This window comes from Mixophyes fleayi, chromosome 11, assembly GCF_038048845.1.
Source record: "Mixophyes fleayi isolate aMixFle1 chromosome 11, aMixFle1.hap1, whole genome shotgun sequence".
Taxonomy (NCBI): Eukaryota; Metazoa; Chordata; class Amphibia; order Anura; family Limnodynastidae; genus Mixophyes; species Mixophyes fleayi.
Genome location: NC_134412.1, coordinates 90754818 through 90778234, shown reverse-complemented (window position 1 = coordinate 90778234; position 23417 = coordinate 90754818). Strand labels below are relative to the sequence as shown.

At 42.8% G+C, this 23417-nt stretch overlaps 1 long non-coding RNA gene across 1 annotated transcript in view; it reads right to left on the bottom strand.

Annotated features, from left to right (window-relative positions):
• Positions 1 to 23417, bottom strand: part of LOC142107082 (uncharacterized) — a 311806-nt gene that overhangs the window by 263741 nt on the left and 24648 nt on the right. The gene's annotated exons all lie outside the window — the stretch shown is intronic.

Here is a 23417-nt window from a genome sequence, read left to right as displayed (position 1 = left end):
TACAGGTTGTTCTACACTAACAGGTTGAGCTATCTGTTCATGGCAGCAGTACATTGGATTGAGATTAATCTCGACAACAATACAGGAAGACAAGGAAACCAGTCTAGAGGGTATTTAGGTGAACAAACGACTTGATTATTGTTTGTCACAAATTAAGGAGTTTCTGGGTTAACTTTTTTACTGTACAGTAACTAAGGAAGGAGGAATACTTATTGAAGCTGTACAACTGAAATCTTCTTCAGCCAGGGGCAGAATGGGCTGGGGGACAGGGGGGCATCTCCCCTGGGCCGGTCCCATGGTGGGCTACCTTGTACCTTGGGTTGGGTCACTGGGCTACATGCATTTTTGTTCCTTTCAAATGCTGCTAATAGACTGCTGAATCGAGTCTTGCCCCCCCCGGGCTAAAATTTGCCAGCCCTCCCCTGTCATCAGCTAATCATCATCATCATCATCATCATCATTTATTTATATAGCGCCACTAATTCCGCAGCGCTGTACAGAGAACTCACTCACATCAGTCCCTGCCCCATTGGAGCTTACAGTCTAAATTCCCTAACATACACACACACACACAGACAGACAGAGAGAGGCACACACAGACTAGGGTCAATTTGTTAGCAGCCAATTAACCTACCAGTATGTTTTTTTTGGAGTGTGGGAGGAAACCGGAGCACCCGGAGGAAACCCACGCAAACACGGGGAGAACATACAAACTCCTCACAGATAAGGCCATGGTCAGGAATTGAACTCATGACCCCAGTGCTGTGAGGCAGACGTGCTAACCACTACGCCACCGTGCTGCCCTCCCCTGTCATCAGCTAATGTTAGATACACTCTTCAAGACAGTGTATCTACCTGATATTTATTTATTTTTTTTAAAGAAAAAAAAATACTCTGTTGGTGTCACATAAGACCCACAAATTAATCTATTGGCACAGAATAATTGAATGCCGCTAGCTCTTAAAGTCAAATTCTGAATATTATCATCTAAGTCAGTCGTGCTTTAGATTAGTATCCTCCGAAATTATAATATTTACCAAAATTGTACCTTTATTGCGACATATATGTATATAACACTTGTCAGGCCAGTCCCCAACCTATGATACAGGGGTGCTGGAATGTTGAATGTATACTTTTCCCCTTAGCTTATAATATTTACCAGCTCTGTGGCTTGCTGGCTAACGGCATGTATATTGTATAAATATATTTTTCCCTCCTATCCGCGCCCCCCTTCACATCAGCAATACTAACCACTGTGCAGAATCCCGGCAGTTGCAAGTTCTCTAGCAATCTAAAATGAATTACAGCCGCAAATTCAACAGCAGTTCCCAGTCTATACAAGCCTCCCTCAGAGTCCCCAGCACCCCCTAAGGCAATAGCTACATATTGTTAAACCTAACAGTCCCCCAATAGCCAACTACCACGATGAAAGTACGTATACACAAGGACACACAAAGCGTTATCATATACAGTTACATATACATACGTTACAGTGGGTCTTTTACATTCACATAGCCTTTAACATATACATTTATAACTAAAATGCCAGCAGAAGGTGGTCTGCACCACTTTATCTTTTTTTTGTTTGTCACAACATGTTTAGTGAGGAAAGCATTTGTTATTTGCTCACTGTTAGTTGCCATATTTTTTAAGAAAGTCTATCCCACATCCTAAGTCACTGCACTAATAATAGTACAATATGCAGAGGGTGTTCTAAAAGAGGGGGACGTGTCAGGGCTGCAGGACCTAGTCCCTGCAGACTGTGGCTTTATAGCAGGAATATCTTACTCCAACAAGAGATTTCTGCTGTTCTAGGAATGCAGCTGTCCTTTTCCTGATCCTGTTATCCTGTGTTCCTGCAAACCTTGCTATTCAGTGAGCAATCCTGTGTTCCTGCAAATCTTGGGCCTGATTCATTAAGGATCTTAAATGAAGAGGATTCTTATTTCAGTCTCCTGGACAAAACCATGTTACAATGCAAGGGGTGCAAATGAGTGTTCTGTTTTGCACATAAGTTAAATACTGACTGTTTTTTTCATGTAGCACACAAATACTTGATAGCTTATTTGTACACTGAAATTTAAAGTTGATATTTGTGTGCTACATGAAAAAACAGGCAGTATTTAACTTATGTGCAAAACAGAACACTTATTTGCACCCCTTGCATTGTAACATGGTTTTGTCCAGGAGACTGAAATAAGAATCCTCTTCATTTAAGATCCTTAATGAATCAGGCCCCTTGGTATTATTGTGCTATCTTGCGCTCTTGCAAACTCTGCTACTACTGAGCAATCCTATGTTCCTGCAAACCTTGTTGCCAGTGGACTATCCTGAATTTCTGGCACCCTGCTGTCAGTGTTCAATCATGAGTTCTTTGTAAATCCTGAGTTCCTTATATCCTAAATGAGGGTAGAATGCATTTGACAAAGAGGCTGTAATTAGTTTACAAAACATGAATTTATTATACAAAAGTGGCAGAGTAGAAAACAACAATATAAAATGTATAATGGGTGCTGCAGAATATTACGGGGCACTATAGATAATAATAATAACAGGCCAGGTGCTTTTATAAAAGTCACAGACATCTAAGAGAACATCTAATATCCTAAATAATTTACAGGAGGGGGTGCGTTATTTCCTATTATACATGGGTTTCACTAACGAACTCTAAAGTAATGACATCTGAACTCTCTGATTATGTAGCTATTATTTACAGATATATATATAAATATATTATCATAACTATTATTTAAACTTTAGACATTCTGTTTGAGTTACACCCTAATGAGCAATAATCAGTGATGATATCAGTATTATTGTCTCTTTTATCTTACTTTTTTTGCCCAGATTTGTCTCTGTGGGATCTTTTCCCATCAGAATAATTCCATCAGCATCCAATTTGCTCATTAAATCATGGGGTAAGTTTCCATTTCAGTATTAAAAGACCCTGTATTTCTCATAATCGTCAGCAGGTGGCGCTACAATGTAAATAATGTTGCACTTCCATACTCTGAAAAGCTCCATTCTATTCTTTGTTATAAAATGTGTATTAGGGTTAATAAAGCATTAATTTCATGACAGCTATTGTTGCTGAAGCTGCCTGTAATTCCATCAGTACACAGCAAGTGTCAACATAAACTATTCTAGAAAACAAAAAAGGATAGTAGCACTCGCATATGTAACGATTCTATGCACCTTAATGGAAAGATCTTTTAACCCAAACGACCTTTTAATTGAAAAATTTGTATGTACACAAAACAATGTAAATCTGATAAAGTTGGTATATTGAGCATGTATAGGAAACATATCACCTAATTATAATCATGTAATCTACCCACATCCGTCCGCAGTCTCACCTCACCTTACCTAATACTCTAAATACTCCTGACCTGATCCATTTCTCATTTCCACTGAGCCTACTGCCCTCTCCTATGACTGCCCTGTCCTGTACTGATCAGATGGAGTCTTTCTAGAACAACAATCACAACAGCCCTATACAATGCAACCTTGGGAACTGTGTGACCATGCACAGGGCCATCTTAACAACATTATGGGCCCCCGGGCAAAGCAGTGCACCGGGGCCACTATATATATATATATATATATATATATATATATATATATATATATATATACAGAGAGAGAGAGAGATGTATAGAGATATAGATATATAGAGATAGAGATAGATAGATGTACTTGCTCAGTGACCCTTGAAGGTTTTTTCTCTTGCAGGATTATTTATTCTAATTAAGAGCCCTGCCTATGGGGCCCTCTTGCCCATGGGACCCCCGGGCACCTGCCCATCGTGCCCAATGGAAAACGATGGCCCTGACCATGCAACCTACAGGATCAGTCCGTGCAGTCACTTCCCAGCTATAATCCAGATGAAGCGAGATGGGTAGATGGGGCTGGAGCTGTGGGCTCTGGGCAGTCGTTGCATCACCTTAATATGCCCCCCACTGTGCACCCTCCCCTCAATATCCCAAGTTATATACACTGGAAAACTATTGAAAACTTTTTGCAATAGAATCGAAAATGACACCATTATTGTTCCTTTAGAGAATGGAGCTGTTGGCTGTTAATTCAAGTGACACATGTTTTAAAGTAGTAGCAGTATTGGGACTTAGTAATGGTGTTATTATTAGTTATTTTAGATTATATTATAATTGATACTAGTATAGTATAGGATATATATATTAGCAACATAATATTCTCATCTATATTTTTCTAAAAGCTTTCTATACTCTAATAAATTAACTTCAAGGAAGAGACTGATACACGTTACAGTAACGTCAGGTTAACTAATATTTTATTAATCCACATACCTCCAGTTACAAGCGCATACATAAGTGTATTTTGGTGGCTGTAAATTTTCCCAAACATTAATGCATATTCTGGCCTTGGGGAACATTTTGGGCTCACTTGTGAAATCTGCCTGCTGCGGGAACAAAGGCTGCACATTAAAGAGAACTTTAAGGCTTTTATGCAGCATAAATTTGACATATTACCTCTGTGAGATCATTATGAGACTCATATTCGAGTCTATAATCATATTTGGCAAGGCTGTGTCTCTGGCTTATTCCCCAGATAGGCAAAGAGTGCTGAATTCTATCCTCGCACAATCCACCGGGCTTCTGCCTTGTAAGAGAGAGTGAATCTCTTGTTAATAATGTCAGACGAGCTTGGATAATGAGCAGCCGAGACACAGCTCGTTACATATGTACACTTGAAGGACAGGTTTGTGTTGGTGATGGCCACGGGGCAGCCCCATACTGGGGACTCTGAGAAAGGAAACAGGTAGACATGCCCAAATTTTTCCGACCGGTTTTAAATTCACTTGAATCTGCCCATTCTGAAGGTCTGTGAACTTGTTTGATTTTAATGTTTGGAGCTGCTCAGTTTGGGTCTTCTCGCCCTTGCGTGACTTTGCAGTTCGAAGTTCAAGTTTATATGTCCCAATTAAAACAACCATTTTTCAAATAAACTATAAAATGTTGCCCGTTTGAGCTTGTATGGCTGCATATTATAGTGTTTTAATTTATTTTATTCAAACAGTGAACATTACTGTGAATAGAAAACCATTAAAAACAACATACAATTTTGCTACTGAAGATGAACTGGCTTGAGCATGTCCGCCTTGCTCGACTTTAGCTCAGACTTTTCAGTCTATTTAATGTTCGCTAATTTATCGTGAATTTTCAAACTTTAGAGCCGATTCGATGAACTGATTCAAGAACTACTTTGAAACAAAATTCCAGCATCTCTAGAAACAGGGCTAGGAGATTCTCTGGGTTACAGTGTTTTCTCACTGTTATAGAAAAACAATTGCACAGAACAGTGATGAAATGCGTTACATCAAATGAGTCAATTACATGTTTTAAAAATGTTGGCTAGATGAATGATCCACAGAATTAATTGGATATCTCTTCGGAGGTGACTTACTTGAGTTAGTCAGGGTGTACAAAGGGTTTGGTTGCAAGTCATCAAAAGTTGCTCAAATTTTGCTTTGGCTGATTTTCCTGGTACTCTTACATATCAGAGCATCTGTCGTTGACATTGGCTTTCATTGTCTTGTTCCAGTGGGGGCTACAACTCAATTTTTTCCAAGCTCTTCAGCAAATATCTCATGTGCCTTCCCCGCTCTCTCCCCTCGCACCAGGGACGGACGCCTTCTCTCCCAGCTTAGCAACTCAACGTGACTTCCAGTTCTCGGCTGGCCAACAGTCTAGGAACTTTCATAAAACCTCTCAAACTGTCAATGTCACATCGCTGACCGCCGGAAATACTTTAGTACAACCTTTTTAAGGCAGATTCTGGCACTCATCTCCCACTATCCTACCTTCTGCAAGTCTTCCAGCTTGGCTTCGTCCTTCACTATACTACCTTTTCCAAGCCTTCCAGCCCAACTTCACCCCCCACTATCCTACCTTCTCCAATCCTCACAGCCCGGGCTTCATCCCCCACTATCCTACCTTCTCCAATCCTTCCAGCCCGACTTCATCCCCCGCTATCCTACCTTCTCCAATCCTCACAGCCCGGGCTTCATCCCCCACTTTATACCTTCTCCAATCCTTCCAGCCCGACTTCATCCCCCGCTATCATACCTTCTCCAAGCCTTCCAGCTTGGCTTCGTCCTTCACTATACTACCTTCTCTAATTCTTCCAGCTTGGCTTCGTCCCCCAATATACTTCCTTCTCCAATCCTCCCAGCCCGGCTTCACCCCCCCACTATACTACCTTCTCCAAGCCTTCCAGCTTGGCTTCGTCCCCCAATATACTTCCTTCTCCAATCCTTCCAGCTCGGCTTCATCCCCCACTATCCTACCTTCTCCAATCCTCCCATCCCAGGCTTCATCCCCCCCCCACTATCCTACCTTCTGCAATCCTCCCAGCCCGGTTTCATCCCCCACTATCCTACCTTCTCCAATCCTTCCAGCTCGGCTTCGTCCCCCACTATCCTACCTTCTCCAATCCTCCCAGCCCGGGCTTCATCCCCCACTATCCTACCTTCTCCAATCCTCCCAGCCCGGTTTCATCCCCCACTATCCTACCTTCTCTAATCCTTCCAGCTCGGCTTCGTCCCCCACTATCCTACCTTCTCCAATCCTTCCAGCTCAGCTTCATCCCCCACTATCCTACCTTCTCCAATCCTTTCAGCTCAGCTTCGTCCCCCACTATCCTACCTTCTCCAATCCTTCCAGCTTGGCTTCGTCCCTCACTATCCTACCTTCTCCAATCCTTCCAGCTCAGCTTCATCCCCCACTATCCTACCTTCTCCAATCCTTCCAGCTCAGCTTCATCCCCCACTATCCTACCTTCTCCAATCCTTCCAGCTCAGCTTCGTCCCCCACTATCCTACCTTCTCCAATCCTTCCAGCTCAGCTTCATCCCCCACTATCCTACCTTCTCCAATCCTTCCAGCTCAGCTTCATCCCCCACTATCCTACCTTCTCCAATCCTTCCAGCTCAGCTTCGTCCCCCACTATCCTACCTTCTCCAATCCTTCCAGCTCAGCTTCGTCCCCCACTATCCTACCTTCTCCAATCCTCCCAGCCCGGTTTCATCCCCCACTACCCTACCTCCTCCATTCCTTCCAGCTCAGCTTCGTCCCCCACTATTCTATCTTCTCCAATCCTTCCAGCTCAGCTTCGTCCCCCACTATCCTACCTTCTCCAATCCTTCCAGCTCAGCTTCGTCCCCCACTATCCTACCTTCTCCAATCCTTCCAGCTCAGCTTCGTCCCCCACTATCCTACCTTCTCCAATCCTCACAGCTCAGCTTCGTCCCCCACTATCCTACCTTCTCCAGTCCTTCCAGCTTGGCTTCGTCCCCCACTACCCTACCTTCTCCAATCCTTCCAGCTCAGCTTTATCCCCCACTACCCTACCTTCTCCAGTCCCTTGACTTTAGCTTTAACCATTACTATTCTACCTTCTACAATCCTTTAACTTCAGCTTGTCAGATCTACAAAACATTGCACTCTATTAATTAGACATTTTACTTTGCATAGGTCAAAAATAAAAGTCATGGAAGGCAACAACGGATTGATCGTCATCCTTTTACATTTGAACATCTTTAGGCTTTAAGTCACTATGCGTTTGAAAGAAATTTGTAAACATACAGACTCCTATACCCTCATGTCTCCCCATAAATGCACCACTGCCTGGTCGGCCTGTGAAAAACCAGTGATTGTGCAAATAATAATTTTGGGTCAGTTTTCTTCTCAACATTCTAAATGGAAACTTTCCATTTCCATAACCCCTCCCACAAGTTGGTAGGTCTCATCCCTTTTTACTGCAATTGGAGTATATGGGGTTATTCCATGGGGGCTGGGGGTATACTGTAATAATTATAGATGGGTACATTTAAGAAAACTGTTGTTTTTATGCTTTGACTTTTATTTAGAGAACGTGAAAAATGTGTCAGCATTCAAAAAAGGTGAATTTGTTGTGAGTTACAATAGGTCCTTACTCTGCAGTTATCACATGATTGTGTAGTGTTAGAGGCTACAGGCAGACAGCAACCGGTGCCTTTATATATGCAGATCTGAGCAAGGAATTAGGAGATATATTTTTTACAGCCAACATAATTCAGAATGCTTGCTGTGTAGCGAATGCAAATCATGACAGACTCGTGTTTATTATTGTGTGGTTGACTGGTGATAACTAAATTCGGATCCATAACAGAACAAAAGAAGAAAACGTGTGCGTGTAATGAATGAAAATCACATATCTAACATTGTTGTTGCATTGTGGATTGGTGACCTACTTGAATGTGAAATTTTAGATACATAAAATTATTATCCATCTCCCACTGGGGAATGTTCTATAAAAGTGGAAGAATCTGAGAATGGTATTAACAATGTCTTAGATGGAGCAATGATACAATTTTACAGCTTATTCTACTAAAAAGGTCTTTTATTAAAATGTAAAAAATGTCCTGATTAACTTTAACTCCTTAGAAAAGTAGATTTTCCTGGGCTTTCTTTAAGGATAATGTCATTCAAAAAGAAGAATTCTGTTTCTGGTGGGATATAATCCATAGAAACTGATCTGGCAGATTTCTGCAGAGAGATAGATAGATATAGATAGATAGATATATAGATAGATGGATAGATAGACAGATATGACATAGATATATAGATAGATAGATGGATAGATAGATGAATAGACAGATATGACATAGATAGATAGATAGATAGATAGATAGATATATAGATAGATATGACATAGATAGATAGATGGATAGATAGATATGACATAGATAGATAGATAGATAGATAGATAGATAGATAGATAGATAGATATGGCATAGATAGATAGATAGATAGATAGATAGATAGATAGATAGATAGATAGATAGATAGATAGGATATATATATATATATATATATATATATATATATATATATATATATATATATATATTTATATAGTACAATGGGTAAAGAAGGACGGCGCCTTCAGGTGTATACAGAATATAAATGACAAATAGGTGTACAATGCACAATAAGCACAGAACAGTCCAGACAATATATCCAATAAATGTCTATATAGAACACCGCAAAGGTCTTCATATACCAATAGGCCGAAAATCGGTACTTAATCAGCGTGTAACAACTGAAACATCAACCAGTAAGTAATAAGATGGTGTGCGTACCAGATAGAAATATAAAAACCGCTTATCTGTATCGTGGCTCCTAGGTTATCCCGACATATGATGCTCCATCATGTCTCCCTCAGCCGAAGTAATATGGAAATATATATAGTATGTTCTAATAATAAACACAGCCGCAACACCAATCTCATCCGCTCGTCATTAGGAGAGAATATATGAAAAAGCCATATGGTGTAGATTTTTATAGAAAATTTAATAAACAGATAAATTTATAAAATGCAAACTCACAATGCAGATAAAATATAAAAGCTTATCTGTAATATATAGGCAGGATTGCTGGTAAATTGTCACATCTCCAGTTGGTACTTATATACGTCCCTCCATAGGCTCCATACAAAAGCTCAGTGTAGGATAGGATCTATAGCTCCCAGAGTGTGGTGGTGTATACCAGGATAGTGTAGTAATAAAGGCCTCAACGCGTTTCGTTCAAACAGAGAACTTCATCATTATTCTAATAAATAAACTGGGTAAAACGGACAAAGAGGTGAGAAGGCCGCTGCTCGCAAGCTTACAATCTATGGACACCATGCACTTAGTATGTCCTCTTTGCTGTTACAGCTCATTTAGATTATTGGGAGCGATCACTATGTCACACGTTTACTTGTGCGACTTACGGCCACCTGCATCGGTGATGTTGCTGATTCCATAGTCTGCATGAATATTATTTCAGGCTACAAAACGCCCGCCCGCTGCGTTCAGATGAAAGGTTCCCTCTAACCCAGAGGACATTCTCTCTGAAAAAGCATATTATCTTAAATATTCTTATTTCTACCCATTCTTCTTACCAATTGCGGTGTAATATTCTACCTTCCATAATGTTTACAGCCGCTTATAGCACAAACTGGCTCATTAAACTCGCTACATTTCTTATCAATCCCTCAATTACCATACTTCCCATGCGCAGGGCTGCTTCCCTCTCTCCTGAATAATTTATAAGCCACAAGTTGCACATGTATATACATGATGTAATCTGTCAGCCAACAGGAACGTAAATGAGCTTTATCTGTACTGAAGCCAAAGGCTTCGGGGCATCCGGCATTTAAAGTGGTGAGCGCTTAGTACAGACCGAAATCGCTATAACTGGCAGCCGGGTCATAAAACACATAAAATATTAGACAGCGAACCTGCATTATACAGCTTATGTTTAATTGTAGAGGTTCACAAAGGGTATAAAAACAAAAAAAAACCTCAAACAGTAACTCAAAGTAGGAAAGAAAAATAATAAAATAAAGCATAAAAAATGATACAAAAAGAGACCCGGATCATGATGGCACAAAGAACATTCAAGTAACTACAATAGCAATTAAGATTTCATAACTTAGGCTGCTCCTGCCTAATTTTAATATGTAAATTATGGTTCAAATTCTATTTGGCATACGGCAGAATCTTTTGATGCTGGATTTGGTGTTTGGACAAATTCTAAAATATGGATTCAGTGCATCTGTAATAATACTTTGGGAATATTTGCAGTTCCTTAGACAAGCTTGTTCCTGCAAACACTTTTCTACAGGAACTCTGTTGCCATCTGATCCTATTTGCTTCAATAGGAATAAATCATTTAGGACATACTGACTTTACTGTATTAACGGTAAAACCTGACAACGGAGAAACCACAGACTGGTTGGCAATGAAAGGGAAATGTGTTATACTTATTTGCACTGTTTAGGACCATAAGCTGGCAATTAAATAGTCCTATGTCATAGTTATTTATGTGGGCATAGGTCCTTGACAGCTGAGAGACCATAGATTGAAAATGAAAGAGTCCTGTCTTATAATTATTTAAGTAAGCATAGAGCGCCGACAACTGAGAGACCATTGACTGACAATAAAAGGGTCCTATCTTACACTTATTTATTTAAACACAAAGTGCTGACAACTGAGAGACCACTGACTGACAGTGAGAGTCCTGTCTTATACTTGTTTATGTAAGCATAGATCGCTGACAACTGAGAGACTATTGACTGATAATAGAATAATCCTATCTTATACTTATTAATGTAAGCATAGCATACTGACAACTGAGAGACCATTGACTGACAGTGAGAGAGTTCTGTCTTATATTGATGTATGTAATCCTTAGGGTGCTGTCAGTCTTATACTTAATTGCAGTGGCACAGGACCTTGACAACTGAGGGAACATTGACTGTCAATGAAAGAGTCCTGTCATATGTATTTATGCAATCATTGGGTGCTAAAAACTGAGAGACCATGGAATGACAATGAAAGAGTCCTGTCTTATACATATTTATATAAACATAGAGCCTGACAACTGAGAGACCATTAACTGACAATGATAGGATCCAGTCTTATACTTATGTACGTAAGCATAAAGTGTTGACAACTGAGAGATCATTGACTGACAATGAAAGAGTCCTGTCTTATAGTTACTTATGTAAGCATAGAGTTATGACAACTGAGAGACCATTAATAGACAATGAAAGGGTCCTATCTTATACTTATTTATGTAAGCATAGCATACAGACAACTGAGAGACCATTGAGTGACAATGAAAGAGTTGTGTTATAGTTATTTATGTAAGCATAGGGTGCTGAGAGACCATTGACTGACAGTGATAGGGTCCTGTCTTATATTGATGTATGTAATCCTTAGGGTGCTGTCAGTCTTATACTTAATTGCATTGGCACAGGACCTTGACAACTGAGGGAACATTTACTGTCAATGAGAGTCCTGTCATATTTATGTATGCAATCATTGGGTGATGACAACTGAGAGACCATGGAATGACTATGAAAGAGTCCTGTCTTATACTTATTTATATAAGCATAGAGCCTGACAACTGAGAGACCATTAACTGACACTTAAAGGATTCTATCTTACACTGATGTATGTAAGCATAGAGTGCTGACAACTGAGAGACCATTAACTGACACTTAAAGGATTCTGTCTTACACTGATGTATGTAAGCATAGCATACTGACAACTGATAGACCATTAACTGACACTTAAAGGATCCTGTCTTACACTGATGTATGTAAGCACAGAGTGCTGACAACTGAGAGACCATGGAATGACACTTAATGTATCCTATCTTACATTGATGTGTGTAAGTAAGCACACTGACAACTGAGAGACCATTAACTGACACTTAAAGGATCCTGTCTTACACTGATGTATGTAAGTACAGAGTGCTGACAACTGAGAGACCATGGAATGAAACTTAATGTATCCTATCTTACATTGATGTGTGTAAGCATAGCACACTGACAACTGAGAGACCATTAACTGACACTTAAAGGATCCTGTCTTACACTGATGTATGTAAGCATAAAGTGCTGTCAGACTTAAACTTATTTGCTTTGGCGCAGGGCACTGACAACGGAGGGATTATAGACTGCCTGGAAAGGAAGAGGTCATGTGTTATATCTGTTTATGTTGCATAGGGCTCTGACAACTGAAAGACACGGGCTGTCAGGGAAAGGTTCATGTCTCATTTGGGTCTGAACAACATTAATCCGCCTGAAGAAGGATTAACAGCGGTCAGGCCTTACAGCGACACATTGTTAGCGGTATAATGCAGAACAGATGGACACTTGCTTTACTTGCCATAAAACTCCACTCACACGCAATTACCGGCTTTATTAGGAATGTGTCTATTTTCCAGCAGAGAAAGATGTAAATCTCCGATCACGTCGCTGCACCTGGCGTTTATAGCACCGCGCTCCAATCCCTTCCTTTTGTAATGTAAAACCGCGGCATGAAATACTACCCGGCATGAAAAGATTTACAATGTGTTTCCTACTTATCAGAAAGGAGCAGGTCTCCACAAACAAAGCCTATCAGTGTTCTGTCGCCGCGCACTACATCCTAATGGCTGATTACCCGTGTTAATGATCCCATCCCATATATTGGAAGCGGCCTGAGATGTCATCGCTCCATTCTGCATCCATCTGCCGTCATCCGGATTAACGGTCTGCAGGGCAAAGCTCCCATCACTCAATAATTACTATGTATCAGTAACATAATGCATCCACGTCGTTATTAATACAGCTGGGTCGCCTGACTTACAGTATATCTGGAAGACTTCCTGAAATAAATATCCAGGCAGCTGCCAAATAAACTAGACGAGGTTCTTTTTTTTTTTATTAGCTGCCAAATAGATGTAAAATTACGATCATTGCTGTGCTCCCGTATGGAGCTGTTCAAGAATTATTTAGCTTTAACTTTTTTGGGGATTTTCAATACAACATAGCAGGAATCAAAAATAAAAATGCATACATAAAACCTAAAACCCTGGTCTGCAGATAAAAGACAAAGAGAAGATATACAATATTAAAATACCGGTTGCCCAAAGGTTTTAGGGCTACCGCCATAGTGTAAACCAGACCCAGGCTGGTCAGTGCAGAGCTGGTGCCTCTATGGGGGGCTGGGATGATGGAAATAAATTTGTGCGCCCTCTGAGGATACCAGCTCCATGCTAACTCCACCTGACTTCAGGACTCCACCTGGACTGTGGTGGACAGGATGATGGACATGAGTGGGATCACTTGAGATTAACACCCCTGTGTCCCAGTATAATAGACAGGGCCTCTATCCATTATGCTAAAATAGAAAACACACACACCCCTGATTCATCAAGGGCCGTAAGTCCATCTATGTGTCGTATCTTACGTAGAATCGCTAGGCGCATGGGCCAAAACGAGACTTGCGCCATTGAGCACAACTGCATGCAATTCATGTCTCAGCACGCAGACGTAATGGTAGAAGGAAGGGGAGGACTAACGTGGGTGATGTACAGCAAGGGCGCGCCTAGGACGACCGATTCAGGCTCTTGGCATTGCTTGGGTGCGTGTATGATGTGCTCCAGCTACGGGGCAGTGTAAGTGCCGACTGATAGTGATGACTGACACGTATGCATGCCAGAATGTGCTTTTAAATATGCATTTTATGTACATCAGGCATTAAAAACATCCTTATATATGTATTTCATGTAAAAAAAAATGGTAATTTTTTTTAAAAAAAAAGTATTTAAATTAATGATTAATAGTTTTTTACATAATTGCTGGCTAAGTAACTGATTTTACGTGTGATATGTCCATATTGAAGCATTTAATGCAATTGCAGGAGAAATTCACTGCTAAAACTTGAAGAATTGCGCAGTGATCTGGAGATTATTGCTCTGCACGACTGATTTAATTGCCATAAATGAGGGGAAATTGATCATTATTTTAGGAGGAAAACTGAAAGGTTTTATTTACTGAAAGGAGTGTTTCTAAAGTGCTCGGAGGCTGAGCTCTGATGTGACGTTTACACTCTGCACAGTGTGTCTGGAGGTTTTTCTGCCTCACCGCACACTGACGTGGAGGGTACGGAGGCATCACCACAGAGTGGAGGGTAGGTGGGCACCATCATAAACACGGGGAAGAGCATTTAGACGCACTGGTGAAAAAACTAAATTCTTTACACTGCGCATACTGTGCACATTGTAAGTGGTGTCCTGGGATTTGATACACTCATATACAGTTTTAAAGGTGCATGTCAACTTCTATCCACAAGGTGGACCTCAAACACTAGACATCTTGTACATAACATGTATCCAGAAAACACCACAGAATCAGGATCTGGTTTAATGTAACCTATTGTCTCTGTAATATATCCATGAAATTACACAGTTTCTTTTTTTCCCCTTCTTGCACTAATGTAATTACAAAAAATTACTTTTCTGTTATAAAGTACATGCAGTGCTTGCAATGAGCAGATTACTCATACTGGCCGGGCAGGAGAGCTGTGACATAGGGAGGCAGGACTGGTGGGGCAGGGGAGATGTGACATAGGGAGGCAGGACTGGTGGGGCAGGAGAGCTGTGACATAGGGAGGCAGGACTGATGGGGATGGGCAGGCCCGGCGCTCCCATTAGGCAAGGTTAGGCACTTGCCTAGGGCGCCAGGCTCTGGAGGGCCGCAATGACCAGATTACTCATACTGGCCGGGCAGGAGAGCTGTGACATAGGGAGGCAGGACTGGTGGGGCAGGAGAGCTGTGACATAGGGAGGCAGGACTGGTGGGACAGGAGAGCTGTGACATAGGGAGGCAGAAATTGTGGGGGAGGGGAGCTGTGACATAGGCAGGCAGGACTGGTGGGGAGGGGAGCTGTGACATAGGCAGGCAGGACTGGTGGGGCAGGAGAGCTGTGACATAGGGAGGCAGGACTGGTGGGACAGGAGAGCTGTGACATAGGGAGGCAGGACTGATGGGGATGGGCAGGCCCGGCGCTCCCATTAGGCAAGGTTAGGCACTTGCCTAGGGCGCCAGGCTCTGGAGGGCCGCAATGACCAGATTACTCATACTGGCCGGGCAGGAGAGCTGTGACATAGGGAGGCAGGACTGGTGGGGCAGGAGAGCTGTGACATAGGGAGGCAGGACTGGTGGGACAGGAGAGCTGTGACATAGGGAGGCAGGACTGGTGGGGCAGGGAGATGTGACATAGGGAGGCAGGACTGGTGGGGCAGGAGAGCTGTGACATAGGGAGGCAGGACTGGTGGGGCAGGAGAGCTGTGACATAGGGAGGCAGGACTGGTGGGGCAGGAGAGCTGTGACATAGGGAGGCAGGACTGGTGGGGAGGGGAGCTGTGACATAGGCAGGCAGGACTGGTGGGGCAGGAGAGCTGTGACATAGGCAGGCAGGACTGGTGGGGCAGGAGAGCTGTGACATAGGGAGGCAGGACTGGTGGGGCAGGGAGATGTGACATAGGGAGGCAGGACTGGTGGGGCAGGAGAGCTGTGACATAGGGAGGCAGGACTGGTGGGGCAGGAGAGCTGTGACATAGGGAGGCAGGACTGGTGGGGCAGGAGAGCTGTGACATAGGGAGGCAGGACTGATGGGGATGGGCAGGCCCGGCGCTCCCATTAGGCAAGGTTAGGCACTTGCCTAGGGCGCCAGGCTCTGGAGGGCCGCAATGACCAGATTACTCATACTGGCCGGGCAGGAGAGCTGTGACATAGGGAGGCAGGACTGGTGGGGCAGGAGAGCTGTGACATAGGGAGGCAGGACTGGTGGGACAGGAGAGCTGTGACATAGGGAGGCAGAAATTGTGGGGGAGGGGAGCTGTGACATAGGCAGGCAGGACTGGTGGGGAGGGGAGCTGTGACATAGGCAGGCAGGACTGGTGGGGCAGGAGAGCTGTGACATAGGGAGGCAGGACTGGTGGGACAGGAGAGCTGTGACATAGGGAGGACTGGTGGGGCAGGAGAGCTGTGACATAGGGAAGCAGGACTGGTGGGGCAGGGGAGATGTGACACAGTGAGGCAGGGCTGGTGGGGGATGGGAGATGTGACATAGGGAGGCAGGACTGGTGGGACAGGAGAGCTGTGACATAGGGAGGCAGGACTGGTGGGACAGGAGAGCTGTGACATAGGGAGGCAGGACTGGTGGGACAGGAGAGCTGTGACATAGGGAGGCAGGACTGGTGGGACAGGAGAGCTGTGACATAGGGAGGCAGGACTGGTGGGACAGGAAAGCTGTGACATAGGCAGGACTGGTGGGGCAGGAGAGCTGTGACATAGGGAAGCAGGACTGGTGGGGCAGGGGAGATGTGACATAGTGAGGCAGGACTGGTGGGGGATGGGAGATGTGACATAGGGAGGCAGGACTGGTGGGACAGGAGAGCTGTGACATAGGGAGGCAGGACTGGTGGGACAGGAGAGCTGTGACATAGGGAGGCAGGACTGGTGGGGAGGGGAGCTGTGACATAGGGAGGCAGGACTGGTGGGGCAGGAGAGCTGTGACATAGGGAGGCAGGACTGGTGGGGCAGGAGAGCTGTGACATAGGGAGGCAGGACTGGTGGGGCAGGGAGATGTGACATAGGGAGGCAGGACTGGTGGGGCAGGAGAGCTGTGACATAGGATAGCAGGACTGGTGGGGCAGGGAGATGTGACATAGGGAGGCAGGACAGCTGTGACATAGGGAGGCAGAACTGGTGGGGCAGGAGAGCTGTGACATAGGGAGGCAGGACTGGTGGGGCAGGAGAGCTGTGACATAGGGAGGCAGGACTGGTGGGGCAGGGAGCTGTGACATAGGGAGGCAGGACTGGTGGGGCAGGGAGCTGTGACATAGGGAGGCAGGACTGGTGGGACAGGAGAGCTGTGACATAGGGAGGCAGGACTGGTGGGACAGGAGAGCTGTGACATAGGCAGGACTGGTGGGGCAGGAGAGCTGTGACATAGGGAGGCAGGACTGGTGGGGCAGGAGAGCTGTGACATAGGGAGGCAGGACTGGTGGGGGATGGGAGATGTGTCATCGGGAGGGAGGACTGGTTGGGCAGGGGAGATGTGACATAGGGAGGCAGGACTGGTGGGACAGGAGAGCTGTGTCATCGGGAGGGAGGACTGGTTGGGCAGGGGAGATGTGACATAGGGAGGCAGGACTGATGGGGCACGAGTATTGTAACATAGGGAGGCAGGACAGGGGATCTATGGCAATTGGGATCCAACAGGGATGTAGTCAGATTGTCAACAATAAAAATCTTGACATTGAGAATGTTGACACCATTATTGAGTTTTTCCACCACCTGTCATGTACACACAATGGGGATGGACATCTTTTGTATGTAGCCTATAAAATCTCTAGTACCAGTACTTCATGACTATGAATCAGGTAGCTCCTGGTAGGCTACATACTGGTTCAAGTCACAGAATTGATATTGCTCTGTGTGCAGGCCACAGGTCCACAAGTTTGAGAAGGAAGTGGCAGGAGAACATAGCGATGGGAGGTTTGGACAGAGGGTAATGTGCACCCTAGACAATTGCATTCCATGTCTCTCCATGGCTCAAAACCAGAGTAAGCCTGAGATTGTTAGATCCAATGGCGTTGGAGATAATGTAGGAAAGCCCCGATTTAGGTACGACAGTCATGATGTGAGGGCTCTGTAATACCATCCCACCGGAGGATATGTTGTCCCATGGTGGGAAAATTGGGAGGTATGTCCGGTGAACAGGTGCCACGAGTACCAGTTAATGAGTGTTTGGTGGAAAGGGCTGGTAGACTTTATTTTGGTAACTCTCCATCATTTAGAGGCTACAGATGTGACACTGCAGAATCTGATCAAAGCCAATGATCTTGCACCATTCCATGACGTTCATTCAAACCACTCTATACAGGGAACTCCAACTATTGTGTTTTTTTATCAGGGTTTCTAGCCCTTTAATACCCATCTACGACATCCTTTGTACAAATCATTAAATAAACATCCAGAGTTGATAAAGCGATTCCAGTGAAGTCCTGGGCTGCAGCTGCTGTTTGATCAACAGATATTTAAAAAAAAAAAAAAAAGACAAGAATTTAATCAAGCGTTTTACTCCACAACTGGTAATTATAGGAACACTGTATTTTGAGGGAAGATAATTATTGATTTGGCTTTCCACACTCTTCATTACTCTTCATGCTGCAAATAATTGCTTGTCCTAATTTAATTCTGCAGGTTTTTATTTTTTAGTTTAATCTTTAATTTCTATTTCAGAACAAGAGAATAACATCACATAGTGAAGAAGATACAATAAGGTACATGGTTAACAACAGAAGTAAAAAATGAAATAAAAGTACAATAAACAGGAAATACATTAAATAAGGTAACATAGAGATACATGGAGCTAGACCATAATCTTAAATGGTTGTTAACTAAAATAAACATCAAGGACAATGGAGGGTGTGAAGGAGAAAGGGCTCCCATACACCCGGATAGGGGAGGGCTGGGAAGTTTTAGCCCGGGGGGCAAGAATCGACTCAGCAGCCTATTTTAATAGAAAATAAATGCAGGAGGCCCAGTAATCCAGCCCAAGGTAGTGCACTATTGGACTGGCCCAGCCAGCCCCTGCACAAGGAAATGTCAGGGTTGTACACACATCTACATCTATCAGATTTTCCTCTCTGCATAAATTGTTCACTCTGGTCCAGACTTTTGGCCATGCTAGCAGAGTTGATGATCACTATATGTATGGCATTTGTAATGTTTGGAAGTGTATCCTGTCCCTCTATGTATTTTCTCAACTGCAATCTCATTAAAGAAGTCTTCCAGAACAGAATCGCTCCATTTGATTTGCAGCCAATAATTCTGTAGCTTTATTATAATTACTCCCAGGGGGGTCTTTGGCTTCCGTATGGTCACAGTATAGGGCAACGGATGAAATTGTAAATATGAGGATTATGGTTTTTCATATCTGTACCTCTGAGCTGGCATTGTGGGCCATCCCTATCCAGTAGATGAGTGTATTCTCTCACCTCCAATCACGTTCTCTCTTCTCTCCCCTCTTTCCAGTTCTACAACTATTATTTCCTCAAATACAGGAAATAAATTAATTAAGTCATGGGTAATTAGTATAAATATATAATTATACCATAAATCTAGCTCAATTAAAGTGTACCTACGTCTTCTACGCACAGTGGAGTCAGCCATTTTGTAAGTTAAACATCCTTTCATGTGAGTATAGGAAATGGTGATCACTGATGTATGAGGTACTTTGTCTCCTAAAATGTATATTTTCATGTGGATTCCTATTAAAAATTTGTAATATTTGTCATTTTGTTTCTCACTGGATAATTCCTGAAAATAAGCATTACCGTGTTTGGTGTATCTACCCGGTCAACAAAGCAGTTAAATAAATATTTTTTCCCCAAAAAATGCCCAGGGTTTTGGACATTGACCAGAGTACTTGAGAGATACATCTATATCTTTGATGACAGTGTCTATAAATATCATACTTGCCTACTTTCGGCAAGTGTAGTCCGGGAGAGGGGCGTGACTAGAAGGCAGGAGGGGGAGGGACGCGGCCAAACGTGTTATTTTGGCCCCCGCAAAGGGGAATGCCGGTTTGTCACGGGGGCGGAGCCAAAATTACGCGATTCAGGCTTGGCAGTTGCGGGATACGGGAGACTTGTCTGCTCTCCCAGTAGTCGGTGAGACCGACCCGAATTTTGGGTGTTTCCAGGACATTCCAGGAGACTTGGCAAGTACGATACATATACTGGCATTAGAGGCATGAGGCACTTCGTACCCACACACAGAAGAGGTCTCATAATGGATACAACCTGATATACTTCCGGTGCAGGCGGCCCTCTAACCTTCAAAAGGGCCGCACATTTCCCTAGATCTCGGTAACAAGATAAAACAACACATATATACTCAAACAAAAAGACACCTCTGTAATAACATATCAGCATTTAAAAAAGTGTTACAAGCTATAACAAACACATTTGACAATAAAGCAGGAACGAGCTGGGCGTCCGCAGGTGAAGGCTCAGAGGGCCGCATTCAGCCCTAGGGCCGCCTGTTGCTCATCACCTCTCTAAGAAGACAGAATGACACGTTGAATGACACGGCAGCTACAAGGTGAACGAGGAATAAAAGTGAAATAGACTTGTTATCATTGTCCCTGGACTCCCCATGTGAAATTTTATAGATCCATTTGTCTGTTTCTCTGCTTAAGGCAAAATTCTTCAGAATTGACTCTACAATTAGTATAACAGATTGAAAGTGATAGCAAATCCGAACAGAGAGCGCGCCAATAAATTGTGACTCTGTCTATATTCCATGCAAGGCACCGCCGTACTTATAATGTGCAAAGATAAAAGAGCATTATAAAGTTATATAAAAAAAAAATCTTTATAGGATGAGGTGCTGTTAGAATTGAGGCTTCTTAACCATCAAAGCAGAGGGTGTAAAATGATTTTCAACAAAGGCCATTTAATTGAGAAATTCCAGTAAGCACTACGAGAAATGAGCCTAATAACAGGTAATAGAACTGCTTAACAAGCAGTATTAAAACAAAATGGATATTAAAAGATGAGAGTCTCATTACACTGTGAGATGTGAAAGAATAATAGCAAGGAAATCTACTATGTGTCAGCAGTTGTCGTTTAAATTAAACAGTGTTATAACAAAAGAGGGAACTGATCTCGAAATACTTTTTTAGATTAAATGATAAAAATATTTTTTTTTAGCCTTCATTTGTCTCGTTTGTGTATTGACGTAATTCTCTGGCAGTGTAGACAGTTTGTTCCTCAGATTTGGAGCTGTGACACAACAGGCCATGCCTGCCATCTGTACCGATTTCAGGGGGACAGTACCAAATTTAGGGCTCTGTCCTGCCCAGGGACATGTTTTGTCCCGCGGGTAGAAATGTTGGGGGAAAGGAGGTATCTTTACAGCACTAGGCAGCCCCGTCGCAGCACAGTCACACCCCCACTGTGATGTGGTCACTCCCCTTGTTCCGCTGCCGGGCACAGACGTGTTGGAGGGATGCAACACAACACCGACACGGAAGAGAAGCCGATAGCCTCACATGTAAGAAGATGCCGACTGCTTCTCTTTCGTATCAGCGGACGATGCTCCGTGTGGTAGTGCCGTGCGGGGCATTGAAACCCCTGGACGAGTGTTTTAGGAGTCCCCTAACCATTGGCACCTTACCACTTAGTTTCACCTAATGGCAGTGCCGGCACTGCGGGTGGTGACATATGAATATAGGAATTGATAGTAGAAATATTGATTAATAGAAATAGAACTGATTCATTATACAAATTAAAGGCTAAACGAAAAAAGTTTGTTAGGTGATGTAAAATTAAAGTTTGGGATACAAGTGAAAATAAACTGAAAGTGATCAAATCAATGAATAATGAGTAGAAATGAGTAAGCGAGGGTTATAGTCTTAAAGTGATCGCAAGTATTTTTTGCTTTAAATGATGGTTGGGAGCTGGTGGTGGTGAATAAACATTGTGCATAATAATGAAAATGAAGCAATGAAATAAATTGAAAAAAACAGTAAATAAGAAATAATGATATATATGAAATCGGATGTGATGGTTGCCCAACAATGTGAAAATATAGAGAGTGTAGCGGGTACTGTAGAGTCAGTAATTAGGAGACGGGCAAGTTCCACGTTTATGACATTCACTGTCAGAATTACAGCAATCAGAGAGCAATTAACAGAAACAAGTGCAAAGTAATCAGGAACACACCAAGCAGATATATATCAATGTGATGTATATATATATATCAAGGTGATGATAGGAGATTGGATGACCGGGAAATATTAACAACACTAAGCATATCAGAGGCTTTGTAGAGATATTTAGCACAGGACACACTTGCTTCCTAGTAGGCCAATTTAGACCGCACTACCAGGCCTTATATAGGGCGTTAGCCAACCCTAACGTGTAAGGAAGGGACATATGAAATTCCCTGAAGACTTAACCTCTTCCTCACAGATCTCCACCCTGTCACAGGTAATACAAATTAAGTTATGAAAAGTAAATAATGCTATAAAAAAAAGTCATCCAAAAGCTTCAGATAGCAGTCTACTCTGGTTCTTTTTCTGCATTCACAGAGCCCACTAAGGAAGCCAGGAAATCGGGTGAAACGCGTTGGTTAAAACAGAACACAATACCGCAAAGCTGAAATGTCCGAGTTCATGATCTGATCCAGTCAAACAGCACTGGTACCTTTAAAACAGAACAGTCACCTCTATATGGCTGGTAATTATAAAATTACTTTGAAGAAAAATTAAATAAAGTTAGGTTTTATTAATTCTTGACCTTAGATCAAATCGCTCTCCCGCTCATCAAATTCTATAACAAATAATGTATGCAAGGAGTTGTACAGTATAAATTATATATATTTTCATTTTTTTTTCTGTCATAAGAGATTTTATTAATGAATTACATAATTCCACCTTTTTTTTTATTTTATTGATTGTTTTACATTTTGTACTGCAAAAAAAATCAAAAACATTACAAGAACACTTATAGCCATAAAAGTCAGTTTCCTTTTGGAGAACTGTTTTTGAGATAGCTTTTATTTATTTTATTTTAATTTAAACCATACAGTAAACTAAATCTAGAAAAATGACTTTATTAATTTATTGTATTAGTCTAAACCCCAGATATCACCTCATCAGCCTATGTGTCTCCTTGTCCGTCTGTACAATGATGTAGGTGAAGTGCGTGCATCTACCTCTGAATCTTAATGACTCTCCTCCCAGGCACAGCAGGTGTCTACATGTGCAGGGTTAGTAACTAGCAATGAGGCTACGCAGGCATTGTGGCGCAGTACAATCATAGTTGTAAAATTAGTGGGCACCGGACCATTTCTTTCTAATGAAATAAATAATCACTTGTATGATTACAAGCTATGGTTGCAGAAACACAAATGGGTCCGGGTACATTTGTACCCTCAGTGGTACCATGATTCATCTGTTCCCTGACCCTACGGCACGGAAGAGGGGACCAGGGAAGT